At 48.6% G+C, this 20,736-nt stretch overlaps 1 protein-coding gene across 3 annotated transcripts in view; it reads left to right on the top strand.

The window, feature by feature from the left end:
* The first annotated feature begins 8,213 nt into the window (after nucleotides 1-8,213).
* The window catches only part of CDK18 (cyclin dependent kinase 18), a 68,218-nt gene continuing 55,695 nt past the window's right edge, over nucleotides 8,214-20,736 (top strand). For 2 of the 3 annotated variants that reach the window (XM_073319788.1, XM_073319787.1), the window contains exon 1: nucleotides 8,214-8,449. The gene's annotated coding sequence lies outside the window, so the exon portion shown is untranslated. The remainder of the gene's footprint in view (nucleotides 8,450-20,736) is intronic. The other variant, XM_073319786.1, reaches the window with a different exon arrangement.

The raw sequence follows: 20,736 nt of genomic DNA, 5'->3' as shown, positions 1-20,736 counted from the left end.
ATTTTTATTCCCATGTAATTCATCTGCCTCTGGTTGCTAAGTGCACAGTTCTCCGGCTCCGATTGGTGGATCTGTTGTTATGGTGATGCTGCAAGGGCAAAATTGAGACTAGGTGCTGCTGGATTTATTGTTTTCCTATTGGTCTGTTGGTTGCTATGGTCAACTGTGTTTGGCTGACTGTATGTTTTTAGTGTGTGTGAGGTGTGTAGCGTAACGTCCAGTGAGTTTAGTTGAGTGCAATGAGGTTAGTTGATGGATTTTTTTTTTTTTGGCTGAAGTGTGTCTAAGGGTATGTCCACACTGAATTGTAAACTGAGTGTGTGGGCTTGAGCATCCACACTGCACTGTGAACCTGAGTTTACAGTTGCTGGACCCAGCTCTCTTAGCCATGCAAACACGTCCACACTGCACTGCGCAGACTTCCTGACTCAGGTTTGCAGCTTGACCTGAGGCCACAATGACAGGGTTTGGACCTGGGTCACTGCAGGACTCAGGCTCTGATGCACTCCCCACCCCAGCAGGGTCCTAGGATCTGCTTGTTCACCCGAGTTAGACTGATTTGTATGTGGACAGAACGGGGACATGAGCTCAAACCGGAGTCAGAGTCCCAGCTTAGTGTGCAGTGTAGATGTACCCTCTGGTGATTAATTCCCATGTGGGATGGTTTTGTGGCTGGTGCACTGTACTGGGATGTAGGACACATTCTGCTCATTTCTAGACACTGCCACAGATTCCCTTTGTGAACATGGGCAAGTCACATCTCAGTGGGAGTAGGTATTACTCAGTGTAAGAGTATCCAAATCTGGCCCACTCTTTCCTGTACTTCAATTCCTCACCTGTAAAATGAGGATAACAATATTCCCTTTATCCATCTTGTCAATTTAGACTGTAAGCTCTTTGGGGCAGGGATTTTCTCTGGCTCTGTGTATTAGCACCGCGGGGCCCTGATATTGACCAAGGCTGCTGGCACTCCTGTGGTACCAGCAATAAGAAGCTGCTGCTGCTTTAGCCTCTACAAAAGCAAAGTGCCAATTTTGAAATAGCCAGCGGAGGTCAGATCTGCTTGAATTTTTAGGTACACAGGCTCAGCTAACCTCCAAACGATCCGTGGTCTGTTACCTGAATGGTACTTGGCCTTTGGGTGGGGCAGCTTTACTGCCACATGCTGGAACAGAGGCATGAAGAATGTCTGGTATAAGCTGTGCCTGTGGTGACAGCTACTTCAATAAGAAGTTATTTAGATAACGTGGTGATCAACAAACCCCTCTTAGCACATGTAGGATGGGGGGAAGGGAGGAAATGACAGGATAATAGCAGTTTAACATTCCCCTCAGCTGAAGATCTCAATGTGCCCGACACAAGTTAGGTAAGCCTACAAACTGGGGAAACGGAGGCATGGAGAGAGGTCTTAGCCTGTCCAAGGTCCCGCACAGTCAGGAGCAGAACCCCGGAGTCCTGATGCGCAGCTGTCTGCTCTAACTCAAGGCAGCAGCAAAAATCATCTGCCTCGGGCCCCAATTTTGCAAAAGCGGATGCTGGTTTTGTGTGTTTTCAGAGGCTGCTGAGCCCTCGCAGCGCCAGGTGAAATCAGTGGGATTTGCAGGGGCACTTGGTACCCTGTGAACACCAGGTCCCAGGTGACTCAGATTGGGCACCCAAAATCAGTGGCCAGTTGCACATTTTGCCAATGAAGTCGCCCATCTTGAATCTAAAGGTCAGACCGAACGCTTCCGTGGTTGGCATCCTGGCAATGATTTTCATGTGCCTCGGGGTGTGTGCAAGAGACTAACGTGACGTGGGCAGCAGAGATTGACATGTTTTGTCTCCGGGAGTCAGTGCCTATGTAGCTCCCGGGTGGCAGGGTGATGGGAAGGTGAAGTGCTCACTGGAAGGAGAGACTCTAAAACACACTGTAAGGTCTTCAGGGAGCAGGACAATCTGCCTGCTTCTGTCTGAGTGGAGCGTGTTTGTGCACGTGAGCTGTCTTGGGTTAGCAGGGGAGAAAACCTGCGTGTGAACATCTGTAACTGCACCACTGTGAATCCTCCGGGATCTGGGACAGCTGTGCCATTCCAGTATTGCTCTACTTGGAAGTGAGGTGAAGGCAGGGGGATTGCTTAAAGAAAAGAGGTGACTTCCCCTTGTGCTGACACTTGTTCCATAGACTAGCAGATGGGGTTAGTATGTACTTCCTGCAGCAGATTCTTTACTTGTCCAGTCTAGACTGTCAGATGCACCCAGGTTAGAGTGCTCAGTATAGGATTGTCATGACTTTTTATTAATAGGTATGCCTAGTGGTTAGAGCAGTGGGCTGAGAACCAACGCTCCTGGGTTCCAGTCCTGCCTCTCAGAGGAAGTGGGGTCTAATGGTTAGAACACCAGACTGGGAACCAGGGCTTTATTCCCAGCTCTTTCATTCACTCCCTGTCACCTTTGACAATTTGCTCAGCCTCCCTTGTGCCTTAGTATCCCCTGCAATCAAAGGAGGCGAATGTTCCCCTGCCTCGCAGGGATGCTGCGGGGTCTGAGCCCTGAAGGTCTGCACCAGGGCATTGAGCTCCACAGACGGATGTTGCTCTAGATGGGTGTGGAATTACGTAGAGGGTGGTGCTGGTGCCCGGGACCTGAGTGGCTCCATCGGGGATGCTAGCAGCCTGCCAGCATGGAATGCCCAGCTCTTTTAGCGCAGATTGGCCGGGCTGCATTTCCAGGCTTGGAGGCTGAGATCGGTGTTAGGGGAGATCAGGGAGGGCCAAAGGGTGATTGAAAACGAAAGATCTCTGGGATGGATGGTTCAGGGGTTTGGTCAACTTGCCAGCAGGTCACCTCCAGCCCAGCCTGGTAGCTAGGAGAGGTCATCGTGCTTGCTGTTTGGTGGCTTGTATGCAACGAGCTGGGGTCTCGGTGCATTTATAGCAGACTGGGCCTGTAGTACGAAAACTGCCATGCATTTGGTTCCCTCGCTGCCAATCTCAGCACGGAGGGACCAGCTGCAGAATGGATCATGAATACTGAACTCCCCTCTTAGTCATTTCAATGCTCCGTGCCTCAGTTTCCCCATCTATTAAATTGGGATAATAACCCCTCCCTACTTCACTTGCCGGGCTCTTCTTTTATTTGTAGCACTATAGCACCTACAAGCTGCAACGTGCAAGGTGCTTTTTGTATACATAGGGAGGGATGTCCCTGCCTCAGAGTTTATCAATCCTTCACTCCAACCGACATCAAAACACAACAGAATTGAGGCCATGCATCTGAAATGACAAATAACCCAATACAAATTCTCCAGTGGGAAGCAGGAAGGTCTGCCAGTAAACACAGCTCCTCCCCATGCTGCCCTGCCCAGGTGGTACCCAGCTGTTTCCTCATCTCCAACCTAGTACAAGTTACCCAGGAATGGGGTGGGAGCAGTGGGGTTGCACCCCCTGGTTTTGGTGAATGATGGTGAATGATCTCTCCTGCTCCCCTGCCTGCAGAATGCTGGAACACTAGGTTCTGCTCCATGCTTTGAGCAGGGGGTTGGACTAGATGACCTCCTGAGGTCCCTTCCAACCCTGATATTCTATGATTCTATGATTTCCTCTGGGGCCAGGGCTTGCATGGATCTGCAGAATGCAGATGCACCAGTTGAAGGAGAGCGCTGTAGAGAAGAACAGCCTGAGCAAATCCCTTCTGGAGTCTGTGATTAGAATGCTGCTCAGGACTCACCAGCCTCTCCTCGAAAACTGTTGGCAGGGAAACCTCCTCCCCATCTCTAGCAAAAGGACCCATTACCCCCGTAGCTCAGCAGTGTCATCTGGGATCTCTCTACTGTTGGCTCATCCTTGGGGTGGGGAGGTGCTCTGGCTTTAAGGAAGAAACATGGTGCTCTCTGTGTAGAGGGTGGACGTGCCCATATCTCTATGCCCATCTCGGGAATTCACCTGCTACTATGGACATTCCCGCAGAATCCTAACCCACCGGTCCTTGGGGGTGCCCACTTAAGGGCCATGCTGGCAACTTGACAGGAGCCCCAGGGCTGGGCCTAACTGGCATGAAACAGAACAGATTGCAGCGGCTGTCATTGCTCATGTGGAGGTGCAGCCCATGTTGGTGCAGGTCCCGGCATGCCAGGCCTATCTGGATCGAGATGGAGAGTTACCTGCTGGGCTTGACTCTCCACTGCCTGGCATCCTATGTAGCCATTTCCCCTGACTAAAATGAATGGGCAGTGGATGTAAACACTGCTGTCCAGATCTGTGAGCATCTGCACTCATGTTATGGAGGGGTAAGTGACTGCACAAGGAGCCAGGCTGGGTAGGAGGAGGTCTGATGTCTCCAAGGGATGCAACCTGTATCCAACATGAAAGCAGCCATGGGCTTCCCTGTGGAGCTCCCCAGACCGCATCTGACCCATTGGCTGCAGTTTGACCAATCTGTGCACTAGGAATTGCATTTCTGTAACAGCTCCAGGGTTCACTTCCCTGTCCAGCCCCACGGATTCACTGAGCAAAATATCCCCAGGAGAAGCTGCCATGCTCACAATCATTGGCTTCAGCAAGCTGTCGCGACTTCCAAACCAGACACATTTTTGAAAAATATTCCTCACTGCAACGAGCTCATTTCAGCAAAATTTGCCTTTGAAATTTCACACGATTGCTTGATTTCGCAGCCCTAGTTCGTGGGCACAGCAGGACTTTGGAAAAAACCCAAACATGCCTCCATTCCACCCAGCTGCTAAACTGCCATTTTGGAAAAACACCTTCCACACTGCCTTGCAAATCACTGAATCAGAGAAATGCCAGGCTGGAAGGGACCTCAGGAGCTCATCAAGTCCAGCCCCTTGGGCTTGCAGATCAGGTAAACCTGGGCCAGCCTTGACAGGTGTTTGTCCAACCTTTGCTTAAAAACCTCCAATGACAGGGATTTCTAGAGCCTCCCTTTGAAGCCTGTTCCAGAGCTTAACTACCCATAGCGTTAGAAAGGTTTTCCTAATATCTAATCTAAATTTCCCATGCTGCAGATTAAGCCCATTTCTTGTGCTACCTCCAGTGGCCGTGGAGAACAATTGATCACTGTCCTCTTCGTAACAGCCCTTAGCATATTTGAAGACTGTTGTCAGGTCCCCCCCGCAGTCTTCTTTTCTCAAAACTAAATATGGCCAGGGTTTTTTTTAACCTTTCCTCATAGGTCACATTGTCTAAACCCTTCCAAGCCTAAATGTGCCACTCTGTATTGCACAGGCTTCTGATGACATGTGCCTGACTCGAGGCCAATGACCATCAGACCCTGCTGTCCTCCGCAGACTGTTGCTTAGGGGACACTTTGCTTTGGGATAGTGTTGGGAATGAACCACTGGTTACAATATGGAGCTCAGTGCCTCCCTACTAGGGATACTGTGTTGCTAATCCTAATGAACATCTAACATTCAGTGTAATGCTCCCAACCTCTCCCATGCTGCTGCCATGTTTGTCTGAGGTGGTTTCTCTCCCAGTCTGTCTCTGAACAGCTAGCACGAGGAAATCTTCCTGTCTTCCACCTGCACCAGCAGAATTTTTGGCTTCCCCACTCCATGTCATTCCCATCAGGATTAGAGCTCTCCCTTCCGTGGCATGGTGATTAATGTGATTTATTTTTATGGGGAATATTATGGGCCAATAGGCAGCCGGCGTGACGCAGGCACTGAGCTTACATCCGTGCTCACTAATTGCTTGTAAAAGTCTTTGCTTGCATGCAGGTCCAGTGCTGCTTCTGAAACTGGTTCTGCGAGTGAGTTCTCTTTCTGTCTTTGGTTCTGGGCTCACAGTCCCTAACTGGATATGTTTGGCCTGGGATGCTACTCTGCTTCCTGGTTCTAAATGACTTTAAGGTGCCAGGTTGACAGCAGTGGAGACTGAAGTTCCTTTTGGTGTCACGTGAGCAGCAAGAATTGCCGTTCTATTGAAATCACCCTATCGTGCAAGGAATTGCATGTAAACATGTTAAGAGATTGTTCCTGCCCAAAGAGTTTACCATCTTAAATAGACAAAACAGACAAAGGAAGGATTATGGTCCCCATTTGGCAGATGGGGAACTGAGGCACAGAGAGACTAAGTGACTCTCCCGAGGTCACACAGGGAGTCTGTGGCAGGGCTGGGCTTGAACTGAGATCAGCCATGGTCTAGTTTGCTGCCTTAACCACAGGCCATCAGTTCTCACCTGCTAGCTTATCTATACACCCCACCTGCCTAACATACCTCAGACATGAACTGGAAGGACAGCTTCTAAAGATGAGAGCAGAATTCAGCCTCCAAAGCCTGGTCAACTCTTGGTCTGTCTGTCTGGGATGTGCAACAAGGTCTTAACTTCTCATTTTGGCTGGAGGGCCCTCTAGAAGACTAGAGAGTTGGGGTAGGAAGTTTCTCAGTTATTGTGGTAAGGATGCTGAATCTTTCACAAAGGTCAAGTCCCTCCCAAGGTCTTGGTTGGGTGTTAGAGTTATAAAGGTATTAAGATGAGCTAGCAAAACAGCCTGACTAAAAATCCCTTCCTCTCCCAATTGCTCAGCTTTCACACTCTTGTGATGTCGTCATTTCTCCAGGTCTCCAAGGAGTTGTCCAGCAGAAAACAGACAATTCTGTATGAAAACAGACAGGACAATCTCCCAGGATTTTCTCCAGAATGAAAAAAGGAGAGGGGGAAAAAAGGCAGAGTGAGGGAATGGAGACTAACTACTGCATTTCCCTTCCTGGTTTAGAGTCAGTTTCTATCCGCTTCCCCTTTTCCATCACCTTCTTCTGGCCTCTTGTTCTCCATGCCTTCTTTCAAAGGCATGCCATGCCCTGCCACACAAAGGTGTGTTACTAGCATCCCCATCTTATTCCAACCCTCCCGTCTCCCCCAAATCCTCTTGGATGACGCAGACATTTTAACCTGACATTACATATGTTACTGAAATTCTAGTGACCACCAGACGGTGTTGGAGAGGGGATGGGCATGGTATCGCAAGTTATGTGAGAAATTAATTAGTCACAGACAGACGATGTTGATACCTTCTGTAAACCTGTTTTATTTCCATGGGTGCCTGTTTTTGGAAAGCTGAATATGTTTGGCTAAATATAATACAGCAAATAGTTACTGGCGAAGATGATCATGCTGCAAACACAGAGTCTAATGGAAACGCATTAGGCTGATAAGTAGAAATCTAAAAGATGTGGGCAACCAATTCCCCAGCCTTGTGTTTTCTTGCCACAGGTTGGTTGGTTGTTGGTGTCTTCATGCTGGGAGTCAGATTCATCCCACATGAGCGTGGTGTTGGGATCAGAGAAGTGAGAGTGGGCAACACTGGCTTTATGTGGAGGCTGCTAGGGTCCAGTTCATCTTCTGCATCGTCTGCAGCTTAGAGCAACCTCCAGGGCTTCCCTGGTTTGTGCCCCCAAGGCAGCTGGGAATAGCCAGGGTGATGGCCATATTTCCCTCCCCCCAAAGAAATGCTCCTGCCTTTTTGCCAGGAACTTCTGTGGGAGGCAGCATAAAGCCAGCTGCTCTTGCTGGGGTTTCCCCACTATGCTGGAAGAATTCTGCAGGGGGCCCTGCTGAGGGAAAGAGGAACATGTCCAGCTAGCCTGGGATGAAAGCACCCCTACCCCGGGGGAGAGGGTTTTGTATGTGGACAGCCCCCTAGTAAGAGCCTGAGTAAACTTTGCAGTGAAGACATACCAGGTGTTTGGGTGAGTGGGAAGCGGGATCAGAGGCCAGATTTGTTTTCCGAATGAGCAGGAGCAAGTGGCTGCTGCCAACCAGAAGTACACTGTGCCCCCCACCCATCTCACTCCTTGACAGAATAAGGAGTAATGGTCTCAGTGGGGGAGGTTTAGGTTGGATATTAGGAAAAAATTTTTCACTGGGAGGGTGGTGAAGCACTGGAATGGGCTACCTAGGGAGGTGATGGAATCACCTTCCTTTGAGGTTTTTACGGTCAGGCTTGACAAAGCCCTGGCTGGGATGATTTAGTTGGGGATTGGTCCTGCTTTGAGCAGGGGGTTGGACTAGATGACCTCCTGAGGTCCCTTCCAACCCTGATCTTCTATGATTCTATGATCCTTGTAAGCCTGGGACAGCTGGTGAAAAGACATCTGAGCCCAAGCCAAGCAGGGCTTGCTACACCCCCAGGATTGGCAGTTGCCCGGCAGGGATGTCAGCTTTGGGGAGGAGCCAGTGTCACACATGAAATACTCCAGCCCTACTGAGAGGATTTCTCTCTCTCTCTCTCTCTCTCTCTCCCTCCTCCCTTTGCTCAGTGCCTCTTGCAGCCCCAGCCTCAGGTTGCTGCGGGAAGACTCTTTCCTTACCTTTTCTGGGAGTGAAGTGCCCAGGGCAGACGAGACCAGCTGGTGCAGGGGCAAGATCGAAGACGGGAGAGACTTGGGGAAGCAAAAGTGGACTTGATTTGAAAAAAAGAAAGAAGGAGAGTCTCCTCTTTCTCCAGCGGGTAAGTACTGGCTCTTCCCCTTGTGCGGTTACATTTCACCAACATTACAATGTAAACAGAGCAAAGGTATGACAGAGTGGGGTTTGCTTTTAAAGGAGCAGTCCCCCTTTTATATCCCTCTGGTTTCCCAGCGCAGCTTCCTCTTCGGGGATTATTGATCTCTTGGTGGCATGCTGTACTTTGTGGGAGGGTAGTTGGGGCCGGGGGTGGGAGATCCGAAACGGAGGCAGATCAACTTTATGCCAAATGTAGCAGCAGGATATTCTGGTCTCCTCCTCGGCAGAAGAGATTCCTATGTGTGTTTTGGTTTTGGTGCAGGGCATTGAGGAAGCCTTGTTCCCCCTCCCCTCCATCACTCCTTTCTCCAAAACCCTGAGGAGTTTGCTCGCAGGGCAAGATATTGGCCCGTCTTTGAAGGAAGCCGGCCAGCTGGGAGAGGAGGGGGAAATCTGTTGTCTCCAGAATGAAACTTTGCCAGGCTGCTGTCAGGAGGAGATGACACTGAAGTCTCGGTGTGACATCTGTTCACGTGCTGAGGCTGGGTTATTCTCCCTGCGTGTGTGAATTCCCCTCATGCTGCACTTTTTGTGGCTGCCAGTGTCCTTTGCATCTCGCTATAGCTCTGGCACATTCCCTGGTATGTGGGGAAGTTGACGCCTAAGTGTTGCTTCCTTCAGCTCCCTCATCATCACCGCCCTCATCGCTGGTGGGGAGCAGTTACCTAGATCAGGTGGTTAATGCCTGCAACCCAAATCTCTGCCACGCCAGGACTAGAATTGGTGCCAGTGATGCTTTAACTAACTGGCCCTTCCCTATATGCAAACAAACCAGAATGAGCGGTGCTGACGGATTGGCACAATGGTGGCATTAACTCCGAAAGGGAAGAAACATCAGCCTCCAGCCTGAGGCTCCGTCATTGTGTGTGTGTCTATGAGGGGGTGGGGATGGCACTCTGCACAGGCAGGAGGCAAAGGGTTAATGGAATGGGAGTGGGCTTGGTTCAAGCTGAGAAGTGGTGCGTATGAATGGAGCCCTGGCTGCTGCAGGGTAACCAGTGGTTCTGGTGCACTTAGGCCGCTGGGCATTTCCAGTGGCAATGTAGTTTGGGCAGAGCGGAAAAACAAACCACAGACTGAATGTGGGATCAATGCGAAATGGGGCTGCTTTCCGTCCTCAGGTGGCTGTGAAGAGGCTCCTGAGAGGCCACCAAAGAAATCCAGTTAGCTTGAAAACAGTTACCCCTGCAAATGCCGGATATTTAGACTCTCTAATAATAATTGGCACTTTCCACTCTTAGCTCTCTAAGCACGTTTACAAGCTGGGTAAGTAGCATCATTCCCTGAGTACAGGAAAGTGAGGCACATAGGAAGTGACATGTCCAAGGGCTTGCAACGAGTAAGTGGCAGAGCTGGGAACAGATCCCAGCTCTCCTGACCCCTAAGCTGAGGCTCTGTCCACTAGGCAATACCTGCCTCCCTGCTGCACGACTAGAGATCAGAACCATCCCCTCTCCAGACAGGTCGTTCTGCCAACTGGCACAGTGAAGGCCTCTTTGGCACTGCTCCCGTCTGCGAGCTGGAGGGTTTTGCCAGTGTGAGGGAGAGGGGTGGTGCTGCTAGCTAGGATTGTGTGCCAGCTCGCCTGGCCAGTAAGGGAGAAGTACTTTCCAGGGTCTGTTGCCCCTTGATGGAGGGGTTTAGAGATTTCACAGACGTGCCTCCACTGACCAACTCGTTGTCACATCGAGGGTTTATCTTCTGCGCTAGCAACTGTAGGCTTGTGTTAGCCTACACACCCAGGAGTGCCACGTTGCCTCCTCCCCAGCTCCAACATCACAGGCCCAGTGACAGGTGAGGAGGGAACTGGATGGGTCTCTAGACATCTTACTTCACAAAGAGCCTTTCAGACACTAAAGCCAACCCCACAGAGGCATGTGAGGGGCGGGGGATGGGACAGCATATGGGAAGGATCAGAGAGTAACAGGATCAACTTGGGCATAGGGAAATGTAGGCACCATATCAGGTGAATTTCCTTGGGGTGAAATCAGACAGTGGAATAATCTCCCCAGTGAAGGCTGGAAGTCCCCTCATTAGAAAAGATAGGAAGGTCTTGTGACTAAAGAACAGGAGTTCACCAATCTGGAGTCTATTCTTGGCTCTGCCACAGATTCCCCATGGGACCTTTGGTCACTCACTTAACCTCTGTTCCTCAGTGTCTCCATCTGTGAAATGTGACCTTGCATCACTCCATGAGGTTTGCTCAATTGGGTCTGCACTGAGCATTGAGATGCTGGCATGGAAGGTGCTTTGGAAGCACAGAGTATTATTTTTAGTGTTGTATTTTTTGTGACGGCCACTGTCACTAATTGGCCACTTTTTGTAGGTCCCTTCAATGGATGAAGTGAGTAGTTATTGTGTGTCTTGTTCAGACATTATGGGTGACGACAGTGCAGTAGCCATGCACCCTGGCTTCTGAGTTGGCTGTTTTAAATCTGGCTAATGTATTCCAGATGTATTTATGATGGCAATAGTTAGACTCCCTCTGAGAAGGGGCCATATTGTGTCAAGCACATACCCACAGTGAGAGAGTCCTTGCCTGAAGTTGTTTACAGTCTAAATAGACAAGAGAAGGATTATTAGACCTATTTTACGGATTGAGGAACAGAGATGAGGTGATTTGCCCAGGGTCACTCAGGGAGTCTGTGGCAGAGCTGAGAATTAAACCCGATCTCCTGAATCCCAGACAATCCTTCCACTTTCTGTGTCACATGCAGAGCCCTGGCCACCTGCTGAAAACAAAAGTTATAGGTTTATATGCACATGTGACACTGGGTGGACTGCGATCACTTCACAGACCTCCTGTTTGCATTAAAGTTTTCAGGCTGCAGCACACTTCTGAGTCCATCAGTCCCCACTCTGGCCTTCTGGAGACAGATGAATCATTCATTACAAACTCTGAAACACTCTCCTGGCTTCATTACACACCTGAAACTTGGGGCAGGTTGTCTGAGAAAATCTCTAAGTGACCAAATAATCGTTTGAGCTTCCATGGTGCTGTATGTACAATAGCATCCTCACAACCTCCCTTTGAGGAAGGTTGCCATTTCACAGATGAGGAACCTGAGATATGGAAGTGAAGTGGAATTGATGGTAGAGCAAGAACCCTGGGCAGCTGACTCCCAGCCCTGGGCTCAGTGCTCCAGGCCACACAGAACTCTCAAAAGGGTCTGAAACGCAGTTTTGCTCTGAGTTACTGGTGCATCAGCTCCGCCGCCCTGCCAAAAGTCAGCCCAAACCCTGCAAACTGACGTTGCCTTGATTTGCATCCAAGCATCTCTCATGTTTAATAGGCATCTAATTTTAGAGGTCAGTTGGCTCCTTTCAGCAAATGGCATCCAGGCGGGGATCTGCCCATTGAATTTGTCTTCTTATCCCTTCCTGATTAACTCACTGCTGCTGGAAAAGAAACAGAAAACAAAACACCACCTGTTGGTTGCTGCAGATGCAAAGGCCCGGATTGCAATCTTGCAGGCAGTTAGCTCTGCAGAGACAATCTCTTACCAAATACAGCATCCCGGTCACGCTCTTTCACTTCCAATCAAGGTTCCTTTTAAGGTAGCATTTTCCCTACAGCAAAAGTTGCTCCTCTGATATCAAGTTGCTTAGCCGCCCACACCACTGGCCTGCCACCCTTGCTGGAACAGAAGCTGGAGTGAAAATTACTTTCAGACAGCTGTGAAAAGCGACCAAGCTTTAGACTGTAAAGTAAATCTACACTGATGCCTCCTTGCTGCTGAGGTCTCTGCTGTCTCTCGTTTTTGTTTTTTTTTTTCTCCTCTCTCCTTCTTTTGTGCAGTCCAGTCTTGTAGATTTTCTGGTCACAATTTGAGATCCGTATTCTGCTATCTTCTGCATTCTCTAGCTGTTTTTAGAGACCAGCTCCGACGCAGATATGCAAGTGATCAGCAACCACACTCGGGGCCAGATTGTCTAAAGAACTCAGCTCCCTCTCAGGCACCTAAGCAAGCACCAGATTTTCAGAAGTGCTCCGCACCCAGCCGTGCCGATTGGGACACTTCTGTGTCCAGATTTTCAAAAGAACCCAGCACTCAACGCACACCCAATGTGCTGAATGCTCCTGCACCCGTTTGATAGGTGCCTGAAAGGCAGCTGAGCTCTCTTGAAAGTTCCGGCCTATGGGCACCGTGCATAGTGGTCCACATCTTCTAACAAGGGGCTAGTGCTTTTGGCTGCACGATTCCTAGAGAGCAGGGATGGTCCAGTGGTTCAGGCAGTAGCCTAGGACTTGGGTTCAAGTCCCTGCTTCACCACAGTCTGCCTGTGTTACCTTGAGTACATCCCTGAGCCTTTCTGTGCCGGCTCCCTTCTGTACAGTGGGAATGGTAGCACTTCCCTACCTCACAGGGCTGTTGTGAGGATAAATACCTTTAAAGGACAGTGTGATGTCCAGATGCTATAGAAAAAATGGGGACCTATTAGTACCTAGAATAGTGAGAGACACTCTCTTTAGGGGCTGGTTTTCAGAGTGTGGGTGCTCAGCACGTCCTGAAGATCAAGCCCCTTTAAAGTATCTCAGGTTGTGCACCAGCAATTGAGACAGCCCAAATCACGAATCACTTCGGAGTTTTAAAACGCTTAGCTCGCCACTGCTTAGAGGGACAACGTGGTGGTAGGTGATATAGTAGCCCTACAGAGTCCAGGCAAGAGGGACACTGACTACCCTCTTCTGAAACTGTTACACAACTGTCTTTACCTGCTGCTCTGTGCGATACCTTTGTGCGTCACTTCCATCTACCCATTTCCCAACCTCCGACGCCTCCAGGGGGCAGTGAATGTTTTATTTGTAAAATCTAATATGAGGAGTGATAATTAGGAAAAAATAAAACAGCCCTGCAGCAGTTTGTACGTATCTTTGTCACCTGCTCTCTTCATAACTGCATCTTGCATGGGCTATTTATAGGGCTCCCTGAGCCAGCTGGCTCTAAGGCAGGTAGGTGCTTGGGACCGAGGCATGGGTCGTATACTTTCAGATGAGCAAAGGTGTCTCTCCTGAACAATTAGCTGGCGGCAAGCTGGGATGGGAATCTAACCTGCCGTGCACTGTCTATCTCGGCGGATCCTGCTGGCGCACATTAAAAGTTCCTTAATGGGGTTTAATCTACTCCTGTTTCAAAGAGGACTAGAGCAAAGCCTGTTAACAAACCCGTCAGCAGGGTCCACATGGACAGTCAGTGTGCAGCATGCTAGTGAAGGGTAGATTCTCACTCCAGCTTGCGGGGAACTAAGGCCAGGTCTACACTATCAACTTACATCAGTATAACTACAACGCTATGGGGTGTGAAAAAGCCACGCTCCTGAGCTACGCAGCTATCCCGACCTAACCCCCGGTGTAAACAGGCTTCTCCCCTCGACATAGCTACCACCTTTCATGGAGGTGGATTAACTGAAGCGGCAGCATTTTAAGTGAAGACCTGCCCTAAATGTTTGTGTAGAGAAGCCAGTATGTCGAGTGGCAGAAAACTAATTGTAAGGCCGTGCTCTAGGCATCAGGGGAGAGGCGCTACAGAAAAACCCTTTAGACTAGAGCGACTGGATTGGTTAGATTAGATAATGGGGGTTGTGGTTGGTAGAGAGGAAGGGTCAATGTAGCAATCATGCTCTGAATGCCAAGAGCAAGTGTCATGTTATCACAGCACAACTGAAATGGCTTAAGGAGCAATGGTATTGCCAGAGACTGTCTAATAGTAACATTGCAGCTGCAATCAAACCATTTGGTTCCTGAATCTGCCCTGCCTTTCCAACTATGCTAATGGGGAAATGCCCTGTGGTTCAGACTTTCATTTGACGGAAGCAGCTGGTTGAGTGAGAGAAATCACCACTCTGATCCTAGGAAACAAGAGGGTCAGCATGGGATAGCGGATAGTGCACTGAACTGGGAGGGAGCCAGGAGATCTGGACTCTAGTCTAGGTTCTGCTACTGACCAGCCAAGAGGCCTTGGGTCTGTCACTTCACCACTCTGCATGTCTTCTTCCTCTTTGTGTGTCTCGCCTAATTTGTTTGTAAGCTCTTTGAAGCAGGGACAATCGCTCACTGAGTGCGTGTGCAGTGCCTCGCATAATGGGGCCTTGCTGTTGGTTGGGGTATGTAGGTGTTAATGTAATATTAATCATAATATTTTTAAAAATGACTGCTCTTTGATGTAACGTTGTCAGCATGGACTGCTGACCACCTCTGCCCAGCATTTCAGGAACACACAGGATTGCCAGAGCAGGAGTATCAGTGCTGTTGATGCACAAAGAAAGAAGTAAACAGGATGAAGTGATGTTAATTTCAAAAATGTGTGTGGAGGGTGAGGGCAGAGATTCTGCACGAGCCACATAAAGAATGGCCTTGCTAATGGAGATACTTAATTAGTAATAATTAGTGAGTACCTTCCAAACATTAACTCTCAAAACACCCTTGAGATATGTGTTATTATCCCTATTTTACAGATGGGTAAATCAAGGCTCAGAGTGGCTAAAAGCTCCCTTGTGCACAGTGACCTATTCCTGTTTCAAAATGAGTCATTGACAGAGCTGGGCATGGGACCCGGGCATCCTGGCTCCCAGCTCCTGATGTGACACTTGTCAGTTTGTTATTTTCCTGCTTTTAGAAGAGCAAGCTGGGGTGAGAGTCAAATAAATCTATCAATGAAATTAACCTGGAAAAACAAAGCAAGTGGCTGTTAGTGTCTCTTTAATTCAGCTGTTTTTTTAGCTGCAGGGCAGTGGGTTCCCTTGGGAAATAGAAGATGCTGTTACCAGCAGCAACATCCTTGTATAACTAATGACAGCAGTGGGGTGCTGGGGCTCATGGGAGAGGTGGGGATTCTTTCCATTGCTCAGTGATGAGATTTTTTTTTAGGAGACTAAGGGAATTAGGGCCAGGTTTGTCAAGGAATTTAGGTGCCTAACTCTTATTGAGTTCAGTGGGAGTTAGGTGCTTGAATACCTTTAAAAATCTGGCTCTGAATCTCTTGGAGTGAAGATTCAGTTAATGCAGCGTGTTTCCGGTCAGGATGTCTTTGGCTGGAGACTAGGCACCCGGCTGGTGCCAAAGAAACACATTGCTCTGTGTTTTTAGGTGGTGGTCTTGGGCATAACATGGGTGGAGTGGCCCAAGGAGGAATTATCTCTGGAAGGGTTAAGGTCAGCCTTGGAGATGTTCACAGTCAAACAAGCTCCCATTATAGATTCTCTCCTGCCTGGTAAATGTTCCTCCAGCCACCACACTGAATATTCAGAGCCTGGCTTCCGATTGAAATGTGTTTAAATTGGCCGAGGGTCAAGAGTGCGTTTTCAGTGCACAGAACCTCTGGAAGAAAATTAATTTATTGTGCAAGACTGGGCGTCTGGGAAGAAATACTCGGTCATGTTCTGTTCTAGTCTATTCTGTTCTAGTGTCTATACCATGCCCATCATCGTGGTCTCTAAGCATCATCCAGAGGTGCATTAAGTAACATAACTGGCATCAGACACATGTGGTTCTCTCTTTCTCCTTTTCATCTCCTCTGGGGCAAGAATAATGTGAGATTTTTTAAATTATTATTCAGTGTCTGCCATGCTATGTTTATCATTGAGGGCAACGTTCATCCTGAGCGTTGGATGATCTCAGGTCTCTCTCTCAAGCCCTCGGGTTCTGTGAGTTTAGCATTCTCAGCGAGGTAGCTTAGGGCACTACCATGCTATATCGGCTCATTTTCACACCCCTGAGCGACGTAAGTTACATCGACTTAAGCGGTAGTGTAGACCACCCCTTGGCCTTACCTGATTTCCATGCCCTTCTTTCGGGGAAAGAAAAAAAATCTTGAGGGTACAGCTGCTCCAAATGGTTTAGGGCAGTTGTTCTCAAACTGTAATCCACGGACCGTGGTTTGTAGATTGCTGCATGGGTTTGGCTCTGCTTTTTCCCCCCACTGCTAAATAATATTAATAGTTAGCTTAAAAAGTATCGGAGTATGTTGTTTTCCATGAGTTACTCTGGCAATTGCTGTAGCTGCCACGGGGAAGTTTGTGATCCTGAATAGGAAGGAGGGATGAAGGGGTGTGATCTCCCACTTCTCAGCCTCTTGCCTTCTGTTCAGATGTATTGATGGGACTGGTCACACAGTCAAACCCTGATAACGTCCCTTCCACAGTCCCAGAGCCTGAACTTCCTCTCACAGCTCTCATGTGCTGCTAACACCTCTCTGTGGAGCCTGAAACAAACAGCTGGCATTTGAAATTCCTAACAAATTCTTCTAGTTTTGGGGCTGGAGTAAAGTGTGTGTGTTGGGGAGGGGGGAGGAATTTGGTCTGTTTCCCCAGCAGACTTGAGAGCTGCAATTATTGGGGTATTTTTTAAATTGAATTTCTGAATCCACAAGAATTGAATTGCTGGGCTGATCTTTGCAAAAAGAAAAGGAGTACTTGTGGCACCTTAGAGACTAACCAATTTATTTGAGCATGAGCTTTCGTGAGCTACAGCTCACTTCATCGGATGCATACCGTGGAAACTGCAGTAGACATTATATACACACAGAGACCATGAAACAATACCCCCTCCAACCCCACTGTCCTGCTGGTAATAGCTTATCTAAAGTGATCATCAAGTTGGGCCATTTCCAGCACAAATCCAGGTTTTCTCACCCTCCGCCCCCCCCCCCCACACAAACTCACTCTCCTGCTGGTAATAGCCCATCCAAAGTGACCACTCTCTTCACAATGTGTATGATAATCAAGGTGGGTCATTTCCAGCACAAATCCAGGTTCTCTCACTCCCTCACCCCCCTCCAAAAACCACACACACAAACTCACTCTCCTGCTGGTAATAGCTTATCAAAAGTGACCACTCTCCCTACAATTACAGGTTTCAGAGTAACAGCCGTGTTAGTCTGTATTCGCAAAAAAGAAAAGGAGTACTTGTGGCACCTTAGAGACTAACCAATTTATTTGAGCATGAGCTTTCGTGAGCTACAGAAGTGAGCTGTAGCTCACGAAAGCTCATGCTCAAATAAATTGGTTAGTCTCTAAGGTGCCACAAGTACTCCTTTTCTCCCTACAATGTGCATTATAATCAAGGTGGGCCATTTCCAGCACAAATCCAGGTTTTCTCACCTCCCCACCCCCATACACACACAAACTCACTCTACTGCTGGTAATAGCTTATCTAAAGTGATCATTAAGTTGGGCCATTTCCAGCACAAATCCAGGTTTTCTCACCCTCTGCCCCCCCACACATAAACTCACTCTCCTGCTGGTAATAGCCCATCCAAAGTGACCACTCTCTTCACAATGTGTATGATAATCAAGGTGGGCCATTTCCTGCACAAATCCAGGTTCTCTCACCCCCTCACCTCCCTCCAAATCTTAAATTCCGCAGCCTTAAAACAGATTTAAATATGTGATTCCTGCAAAACAGGGAAAAATTCCAACATCTCTGTTTATTTGTGTTATTTATTGTGAATTAAATAATAATTGAAAAAGACATCTCTCCAAAGCTCTAAGCTCTCTGACACACCATTAACAATCACAGCAGCATTAAAATGAGCCATTCCAAGATACATAGCTGTATTTCCACCTGAAACGTCAGCTTTAACCCTGCCTTTGTACCGTCTAGTGTGTCGTGGATTGCTCAATGGCCGGGTATATGTTGGAAAGTATCATTTGTTTAATGGCAGGTGATAGGGAGCTGTGGTGTGGCCAGTGCTGCTGATCTTCATTCAGACAACTGACAAAGGGGCCAGATTTTCAAAGGTATTTAGGTACCCAACTTCCGTTGATTTCAGTGGAAGTTGTAGCCTTTCTGAACCTAGCTGAATACTTTAAAAAATCTAGCCCTCAGTGCTTTATTTCAAAATATGGAGGTAGGAATCTCTTCCCACCAATGCAGTATAACCACCTAGTGGGAGAAAGCCAGTACTCTTACAAACGGAATAGGAAAGGCAGTGAGGGGTGTTGGTCCAGATCCTCAGCTGGAGTCAATGGATCTATGCTGACGTACGCCAGTGAGAGAGCTGGCCCTTTGAGACTGCGAACGGAGCAGAATGTAACCATTCTATTGGCATTTGATGGAAGGACCTACTGTACCTGTGCCCTCACCAACAAACACTGCAGGCTGGTACTGTGGGTCTCATGTCAGGATCATCAGCCTCATCAGTGACCTCGTTGAGCATATAAATAAATAATTCTGGCAGGATTCATTCAAAGCGTGGATCAGGATCTGAAGTCAGGACTCCTGGGGTCTATTCCTGGCCCTGCCATGGACTGGCTGCGTGACCTCGGAGAAGTCGCATCTCCTGCCTGTTTTTCCAGTTCCCCATCTGTGTGCTGGGGATAATACTTACCTCTCTCACTGCGGGGCTGCAGCTTTATCGATGTCAGTAGAACAGCTGGAGATCCTCAAGTGAAAGGCGCTGTAGAAGGGCTATTATTAAAGGGATCGGCTGGCTGGGCACAGTAACCTTTCCCTGCATAATGTCCTTCACTCTTCAAGCTGAAAGGGTAAATTCACATGCAAAGGAACAGCAGCAAAGTGTTTTCTGGGGAAGTTTCCACCCACCCTGAGACATTTAATGCTCCTATTGCTACAGAAATACCCTAGAAGCAACCAGCTCATAATTATCTCCGAATTATTACGTGGTAATTGCATAAATGGCCGATTCCTGCTCCTGACCTTTTAGGAATCTGCCCTGCCCTTAGCACAGGCAGAATCTTTTGTCGAGTCCCAGTATCAAATGGTTGCTTTACATGGCCTTTCCGATAATTACAGAACCCTCCAAATCCCGTAGAGAGAAGGAACACATCTCCACTTATCTGCAATTGTTAAATAAGGGGAGTGGGCCCAGTTCTCAGTTGGTGCAAACCGGTGTAGTTCCACTGAAGACCACACACCAACGAATGACAGTCCCTCCCCCAAAGGTCTTGCAGTTTGAATAGACATGACAGAACAAGGCTGGGAGCAAGGAGGGTCATTATCTCCGTTCTGCAAATGGGAACCGAAGCACAGACAGATTAAGTGACTTGCCCAAGGTGACACAGAAAGTATATAGCAGAGTGAGAAATTGGACCCAGTCTGTTCTATTCAGCTTCTTATATTTTGCCCATCACAATGAAGTCTGGCCTGCTGTGTTGTCTGCCAGACACTTAGAATGGACGTAGCAAATCAGCTTATTCTCCATTCCTGTGACTGGACTTCTTTAGACGTTATTTTTAATGTTCATGAAAGGTTCCAGTTTGACCACACTGCAGACTGAAGCCTTGTTAGTCCAGTCCATGGTAACAGGCACCGCCTGGGGGGGTGGCTACGAAACAGCTCTGTAACGTAGCCCTGCCAATGTTCCCTAAGCCCTGCACTGTGGAGACCACATCTAGGGGAGAGGTCGCCACCTCTGCTGCCCTCTGTATTTGTCTCTACAATAAATGCATTGATAATTTTTCAGTGCGTTCAGCCCTGGTGGTAGGTGGTAAATGAACAGCCCTGGTGACTCAAAGCCTCTGTTTACCCAGAAAGCAGGTTCAGCACAGGCATGCATCCCCCCAGCTCTGCCACACCCGAGTGTCTCCAGCACCACCCTGGAGGGACCTCCCTTCTCCACGGGAGCGTGGTTCACCCTCCACGGACCGTTTGGACCCCGGTCTCTCTGCTGAGCCTGGACACGTGTCCGCAGAAACTGGAGTAAAACCATAAACTTCATGCTGCATAGGCCACTAAGCAGCCATTAGACAGTCAGTGCCACCGAGCATCTGCAGCATGGTATCCCATTGTCACCCAGTCCCCCTTTTTAGGGAGGTGGTGGGGGTGCATTGTAAAATTCTGTCCAGTGCGGAGGTAGATTCTGCAGGGCTAAGTCTAACTTTTGGCTCATGTGATCTGAGCCAGAAATCTCCAAGGGATTCCTCCGACTGCTCTGGGAAGAGGAGCCACTGTACTTATTATTTCTTTATTGTGAAGCGAAAAAGACGAGACACAGATAAACTCTGTGACGAAAGCCTGAGGAGGAGGATGACGGCAGTGCAGAGTTTCACCAGGCCTTCTGAAAAACTTAGAATGGAGATTGTTTAATCCCTGCCCTTAAGCCAGGAGGGAGAGCGGAGACACAGCAAATTAAAGCTGGAAGGCTGAGTTCTGAGAGACCTAGAGCTCTGAAGACATTCTTGAGGTCATATGCCTCTGCTCTGCACAGAGACTGCAGAGACTCTCCTTGGAAGGATGGATGGATACCTGAGCTGGCTTGCATTGTACTGTAC

Source organism: Lepidochelys kempii, chromosome 21, assembly GCF_965140265.1.
Source record: "Lepidochelys kempii isolate rLepKem1 chromosome 21, rLepKem1.hap2, whole genome shotgun sequence".
Lineage (NCBI taxonomy): Eukaryota > Metazoa > Chordata > Testudines > Cheloniidae > Lepidochelys > Lepidochelys kempii.
The sequence above is the reverse complement of the archived record's forward strand: the minus strand, read 5'-3'. Positions and strand labels throughout refer to the sequence as shown.